Raw genomic sequence first — 8,428 nt, forward strand, 5'->3', positions numbered from 1 at the left:
CTCCGGGCCACCAAGAACGGCCCAACGGTTACCTCTTCAACCGCCCACCACCTCCACCTGGTCAGTCCAGGAAATGGGAGGATTGGGAACTCCCTTGCTACGTCACCAGCTTTCTCACTATCGTCATCCTCGGTGTGGGCCTCAACGCCAAGCCCGATCTCACCCTCGAAACTTGGGCCCATCAAGAAGCCCTCAAACGACTCCAGCTTGAATCTGCTGATGCTGAGTGATCTCTCTTGATCTATATCCGTGTTGGTATGATTGTTAAAGCCGACCCCTTTTTGGGGTTTTCTAAATTAGGTTTTCGAAAGAAGGATGAGAATTCCTCTGTGGATAGTTTTTTTTTGGTTGATAATGCCGAAAATAAATGTTAACTATATGACTTTGAAAAATTGAGCCTTTACTTGTTTTCATCAGTTTACTGCAAAATCTTGACGACCAGTGCAGCAACTATGATGTTTTCTTGCAGGGACAATTGGCATTCTTTTCAATTTACATTTTTTATGGAGTTTGTGTCCCCTTGCTTTTATATTATGTTTAAGATTATGTTTGGATTGCATCATATTTAGAGGTTAAGAGCTTAGTTTAATTGTGCATTGTTGATAAAAACACATGCTTTTGTGAAATTTGTAGGATAGCGGGGAGCTATATTAGTATGCACCCGATCATACATGTGTGGTGTCTAATGATTAGCTTAGGCAAGAAAACTGTGAATATTCATGTGACTCCTATTGGTCAGGGGTGGATGTACGCTAAAAGTTACAGGTTCAGCCGAACCGGGTAGCTTTGGCTTAGACCCTGTATATGTTAAGAAATCTACTAAATATGTCCAAATATTAGATTTCAAACCCAGTAACTCAAATGGTCAGTGGCTTCAGTGGCATCCCGAACCCATAAAGTAAATTCTGGATCCACCTATTAGGGTGTCGCTTTAGAAGCTTTGTCACTTGTTCCCTAGTGTTATGGTTATGAATTCTAGCTACGTATTACTTGAGATGTGATGCTCTTAAGAATTGATTTTGCTTTCTTCACTCTCTTCTCTCGGATGGTTTTAAATAACTTTATTGATGATAGGAAGACTTCTTGTATACAGACGGTATACCAAGAAGTAGAGAACCTGCGAAAACATATTATTCTCTACGAAAGACACCATCTTTGTTATAAAAAGGAATGATCTTGCGTTCTTCACCAAGATTGTTGCTTGAATGCCTGGACTTAAAGTAGAGTCGCCTGTTTGATGGTTGAGCAGGGGCGTTCAAGCAGTGGGGACCAACGCACAAAGGGTAAGCTATGTGCCTCTGATTCTGCTTGCTCTTAAATTAGTTTTCATATATGGAGAAGGTCTAGGCAAAGAGTTGGAACTCCTGTATGATGTTGCAAGGGCTGCTTTTATGTCATTATTAGAGTTAATTGACCCTAAGAGGCTTGAACTTTCAAGTACTTGTGGTTTTGAAGAGGCTTGAGAATGGCCATGTTGGCTAGGATGTCCATGTTTGGTTGAAGTTCTTCTAAGATAGAAGATGCGCTAAGGCTTCAGCTGACACGATTGTTGGATGAAAAGGTCGAATGAAATGCGGTGCTTAGTCTCATTACATGCACTATTTGCTCACTATACTTACATTACGTGCATCCATCCCAATTAAGGTGAAGCTTTTCATGTCTACCTTGGTTGAAATTCTCCAAAATATTGATTATGGTAAACCATAAGTTGCAATAAGCATCTCATCCCTAATTTGGCTCATTTTTGAGATATTTTTTAATCATTTCATACAATTAGTTTGTGTTTAATTAGTTAAGTAGTTATACTTTATTGCAGCGTTGTTAAGGGCTCCCTTAAGACACACTTAAGATATGATGGTAAGTTGCATCCTAGATTATGCACTTCACCTCAGTTAGGTTGTGCTTTAATGCAGACGCCAAATGCGCTTCATGCCCATGAGCTCCCTCCTGAAGAGGTAGGTACTAAACAATAAATATAGTGGTCAAAGCAATTAAATTATTGTTAAGTATAATATGAGTGAATATGTTAGTAAATAGGAAGGGGATACTAGGAATTTAGTAAAAAAAGGGCAGTTATTAAATCTGATAGAAACGTAGAACTGCATTTTGCAAATCAAAGTAATTAAATAGTTCTTAAACTTGATTTACATGATGTTTATTTTTTCTTTATTTGCACTTTTCTTCACGAAATCTCATGTTTTATAGTTTTAGTAATCTAGTGCTTAAAACCATAGCAGACTATCGCTTTTTACAAGGTCTTGTTTGTTAAGAATGTATTGACTGCCATTGAATAGCTTTTGCTCTATGTTTTTACATTGTTTATTAAGGCAGATGGTGAAAATTTCATCTCCTGGAACTTCCATTCATGATAGCTAAGATCATCCTATTTCTTAAAACTCTTCCTAATCTTTTTTTTTTAATTTTGCTTCAATATAATTGAATTGATCTAAAATAAGATAACTTAATATGGTGCTTTTAATTAAATGTGGTGTTCTTTCTTGTTTTTAGGAGACTGCAATTTTGAATTAAAATCTCTTGATATGGTTGAAATTGTATTAGCTGGATCAATGCAATGAGCTAGCTTAACAGATTGTAGTGTTGAGGGTGGAGAAGTGTATGTTTTGAATTATCATGTTGGTAGTTGTTTATGCCTGTGGAATGTTTTGCTGCATTTTGTGTTCATTCTCTGAACATTTTCTTTTGGCTAGATAGACTGAGTCTCATTGTTGAAGTTGTGTGATTATGTTACATGGACATCCACTGTTAGCAACTTAAAGATCTTTGCTATGAAGGAGCTCTTTCCTGTATGAAGTACATTTTTATTTGGATTGAGGTGATTCATTTTTGGGTAAGCAATATGTCATCTTGGATCAATTTTGAGGACTAACAACTTATGAACTACGACTGTAATAAACTGTGTAAAGCTTTTGTGGCTTGAATAGTTAAACTTGGATTTTGTTGTTGTTTCTTAACAGAAAGGATATGTCTGATTCAGTAGATAGAATATTTGGTTTAACCTGTAGTGGCTGTATTATCCAAGCATATTGTCGTTTGTGCTACTGCTACTTGTAAAATTGTTAACTATTCATAGCTTGGCCTCCCCAGACCCCACTTATGGGACTACATTCGGTATGTTTTTGTATTCATAGCTTGGCCTAGGCAAGAAAAACAGATGCATTTAAGGGGATGTCATGTGAGAGAAACACATATTTACCTATCATTAGCTTGGAACATAAACCTGAGCAAGACGATGATCTTGCTTTTGGAGCAAATTGTTTTGGCTTATTCTGAATAGTTATTAAATAAAGGACATCAAACATGCACTTGTATAGTTTTATGAATATAGATGCATATCATGATAGAGCATTAAATGACGAGATCGAGAAGTTAGGAGGTTGGGCTTAGTGATAAACAGGTTACCGCATTACATAAAAGCTCCTTTTGATCATGGACCTGCACTGTGGGAAGAGATGGCATCCTTGCCTTTTTTGTGTTCGTTCTGCAACAGATTTGTGCTTTAGCCAAACATATGGTCTGTTACTGTGTCAATGTTCTTATTTTGAACTCGATGGTTCTTTGCAATATTCGTGTGAGAACGATGTGTAAAGTTTGGTTGTTATAATTGAGTGATTGAGTTCATAGCCTAACTTCTTGCTTGGGATAAACGTGGACTAAACTGCTGGATGGACGAGTGTAGTCATATGCTTGTCTGACTAGTATCTAGGATGAGACTCACTCACTTATCCAGTGGTTTTGTCCACATTAAAATTCGGCAGCGTATTCCAGTGAATAATGATACTTCCTTTGCATTTAGTGTGTTCCTCATTTGAAGAGTTGCAAGGAAAAAAACTGTAGGCAATGTGCCTAGTTTGGTGTTTATTAGAGTGTTCACTGAGCCAATGTCGCTCAATCTGTGCTGATAAACCTGAGATCCAGAAACATTGTTTGTTCTATGAGGTCTAGTTTCTTGAGGAGGAAATGTGTAGTATTATGCAGTCTTCCACTTTCAGATTGAAGGAAATAATTTTTTTGTGAAAACACTATAGCAACTTATTTGGTATGAATTGTCAACTCTTCCAGAAATTCTTGGAGCAGCCCTTCTGCCACTCACTTGTGTTGGCTTGCGCTGTATTATGTGTACCATAGCCGGTGATGATGTAATTGTAGGTTTGATCTCTGATAGGGCATGATGAGAAGGTGGAAATAGTTTAAAAATATACATAAGGTGTTGTAAAACTGTAAATATTACTTCCCAGGTAGAATTTTTTGCTGAGGCTATTTTGGTGGTTCTCTCAGCAGCAATTCTTATTTGCTTAATTGTTCCTTGCATTTGGTATCGTCTCATTTGGCATTTTAGGGCTAGTTAAGGGAATTCTATTTACAAGTATACTAAGAACGGCCCAGCATGCTTGGGGCACGGTTTTCATGCCCAGCATTTTTATATGAGTTAATATCCTAAAACCCCCCTTAAACTATTATATTTTTATCAGTTTCCTATTTAAACTATTTGGTATCCCCAAAATCTTCTTGAACTATATTGTCCTTCATATCTAAACTCCCTCGCTACTTACCTTGCATAACGTGTATACACATTCGCTTGGGAGCGTGTGACGGCTGAAAAAATCCATCAAAAAGGCCCACATGGTAGAATATAATGGCTAATTAGCTTAACCCCTTTTCAATTTTTAAAATATTTTTCTTATTTCCTTTATATCCATCATTCTTCCTTATTTTTCACCTTTCACCTTTTTTATTTTTTCACATTCTCCTTCGTATTTTTTACCCTTTTCCTTCAGTTTTCCGTACGGGTTCCTTCCGAAAAATTTCTCTCTTGTTTCCTCCAAAATAATTTATTTTCTTTCTTTTTTAGTCTTCTTTCATGTCTTTGATACATTGTTGAAAGAACACCCATTTAAGTCTTCTTATTAAACCAACACCTTGTTGTAGAGAATAAGTTGAATCTCTTAAACCTTGTTTGTGTAATTTAGAATAAGAGAATGTAGTTGTTGGACGATTAATTTCTTATTTGCAATTTTTTTTTTGTGTAATCTTGTTTATGTAATATAAGATGATTTTTCATAAATACAATATTATATGCCTTTATTTGTTTATTTTTTATTTTGATGCAAAAAGAAAGTCTAGTATAAAGAACAACCATAGTTAAACCTAAAATTAACACATTACATTAGATACTATTTTGGCCAAATTAAACTCCTAGAATTAATCAGTCATCCATGATGTCATCATGAGTAAATTACATAAAAAAAATTAGTACAAACTATAAGTTAATATAGTTAGACAGACGCACATATGAGAATTCAATATATGATTTTAATATATAGGGGAATATAGTTCAGGGGGTTTTGGGGGGCACTAGATAGTTTAAGTAGGTAACTGACAAACAAGTTATAATTTATGGGGTTTTTAGGCTGGGCTAAATAGCCATGTGTTGGTGCCACATGGCACGTTTTTTAGATAATTTGGAGCATGTACTAGAGGCACCTCTAAGAATGCAGTGAGGGAGTTTTAGTATGAAGGGAAATATAGTTCAGAGGAAGTTTTGGGGATACCAAATAATTTAAGTAGGAAACTGACAAAAATATGATAGTTTAGGAGGATTTTAGGATAATAACTCTTTTTATATTATAACAGTCATTATGTGGTGTACTTAAATTATTTTATCGGGCTATTGAGTAACTCTAATTAAGACTCAGATGAATCACTTTTTCCTATGTTAGGATTAAATTTTACAGACTTTTACTTCCACAGCTATGCTTAACGGACCAAACATGATGTAGAATGAGCTGGAGACTCAAATGATGGCTAGTCTGTTGAAATAAGTACGTACTGCTTTTAGTAAGCATGTTGACATGTGCATTACCAATCTCTAGAGTAGCTGCTTGCAGAAGCCATAATAATAACTGCAGTATTTCCTACTTTATCATAACTGTCTTTTTCATAGTGTGATTTATGCGATGCTAGGTTTAGTTCTTCAATACGTCAAAGATTTATTATATGGATCTTAACCAAGTTGAAGTCCGTTATATAGATCTTCACCCACTTAGGTGTTCTTTGCAATTTTGGCCAATTCATTTGCTTGCTGCTTTCACGATGGAGCATATATATAATAAGTGAAGTAATAATAGTTAAGTGTTTGCTAAAAAGATTGAGGCACACGTCTGACCAAGTGGTGACCATGTGATGGTTTCTTAATCCTTACTTGTGTTTTGCGATCAGTCAGCGTATCTTTGTAGTTTGCCCTATTTCTTTACACATATCTGTCTGTCCAATATTATATAGTATATTGTTTGGTCTCATAATTTATGTATACAAATTAAACTTTTTCCCTATATGTAATTGTATTCTCAAATTTATTGTCTGGTCTGATAATTTTATACTGTTAGTAATATAAGTGACCATCGTGTGCTTGGATAATCTTTAAGAAATTGTTTTATATTATTTTAAATCAACAATTTATTTTTAACAAACTTTTTTTCTGGGGGTTGAGAATGGAAATTGTTTTCTTGGACTTCTCATGTTATGACTTTTGGAAGCCAAAATCTATTTTTTAAGCTAAATTATTTGTTTTCTCATGTTATTTAATTCTATTGGGGTTAGTGGTGGAAGTTTCGTTAAAGACCTGACCTTATGGATTAGTCAGCTCCGAGAATCAGACATGAAATATGGTTCAGATTTGTTAAATCGAAAAAAATATCACAGATGCTGTCGGTGAAATAATAAAGACAAGCAAGCAAATGGCTTTATTGAAATTTGGATTAGTGTATTAATTATTCGTTAATCATGGGATTGAAATGCCCAAGAGTTGGCCAAAGCAATGATTAATGTCGCACTATTTTTAGACAGCCAAAATCCTGCTTTAAGAGAGCTTTTTACTACATTAGGTCCTCTAATTTGGATATAAATATAAATTTGACTCCACGTAATTTTGAATTATTTAGTAGAATGTGATAAGGGATTCAATTTTCAATAAGATTTAGGGCCATGACTATTACACTCTCAGTGTTTGGATGGAGGGTGAATAATATTATTTTGAAAAATAAATATTCATAAAGATTGAAAATAGTGTCAGCAAACTTTAATGAATTTTTTGAATATTAAAGATTGATACTAATGAGTATTAGTTAGAATAATGCTATGAAGTTAAAATTAAAATATATTTGAAGAAGACAGGAGTTATTTTCTCTCACTCGATGAAATTTTTCTACCAATGAAACATAAATATTAACTGAATCATCAAATGAGATTTTTTGTTATACCAAACACTCTAATTTATTAATTTGGCCCATTTTGACGGGCCAACTTTCATCCAAATACAATAGAACTTCTCTAAATTAATACTCGATAAATTAATAAACTCTCTAAGATAATATTTTTCTCCGATCCCGACTTGGGTCAGTGAAAAAAATTACCGTTTTTGATAAGATAATAAGATAATATATTTTCGGAAGACCCCTATATAAATATATGGTCCCATTAATATTATAAATTAATAATTCTTTAAAATTACAAAAATATCTAAGACAATTTAATGAAATATGATTCTAATATTTTTTTATTTTTTCTTAAAACTTAAATCTAGTTGAAGCTCATCTCTAACTTTTCTTATTGCATCAAAAATTCTCATACATTGAATATTTTTAGTAAAAATACAATGAATAATATTTGATTATTAAAAAATAATGAACATTACAATGATTTATTAATTATAATGAATAAACAATAAACATTACAATGAATCATTTAATAATAAAAAATATTACAATGAAGCATACATCATACATTGTACTTTATGTATAATCAATTTATTTTTTATATTAATTCAATAAATATGATACATAAATTAGTAAGATACAATGATTTTGATGTTCATTGAATCTCGAAAATACTATTTAAATTAATAAATATTAATTTATCTATTAAATAATACCTCTACAAAATAATAATAATATTCCATGGTCCCGACAATATTAATTTAGAGAGACTCTACAGTACACCAATTTGCCATCTTTAAGTTGAACTATTAGGTCAAATAATGGGATCCTGGAAAATGAAGTATACTATTTATTACATAATTCATTTCTTTTGGAGGTGATTATTTAATTGACTACTATTCAATTTCACAAGAGAGACAAGCAATTCTTTGTGCAGTACCACTCGTAATATTAAACAGGTGACTAAAACTTCAAAAATAAGAGCCGTGGAGATGCTCTTAATTTAACTCGTAAATCTTTTCATAATATTTTTCCAAGTAAATCTTTTTTGATATTTAGCTGGAGAGTAAACATTAATTTTTAAAGATTTGCCAGGTTGTGTTTTAATGAAAATTTTAAATACTAAAAATTGATAATAATGAGTATTGATTAGTTATATGAAGTTAACTAGAGTATGATCCGATGGTGGAAAAAGA

The sequence above is a fragment of the Nicotiana tabacum genome, chromosome 4, assembly GCF_000715075.1.
Source record: "Nicotiana tabacum cultivar K326 chromosome 4, ASM71507v2, whole genome shotgun sequence".
Classification (NCBI taxonomy): Eukaryota; Viridiplantae; Streptophyta; class Magnoliopsida; order Solanales; family Solanaceae; genus Nicotiana; species Nicotiana tabacum.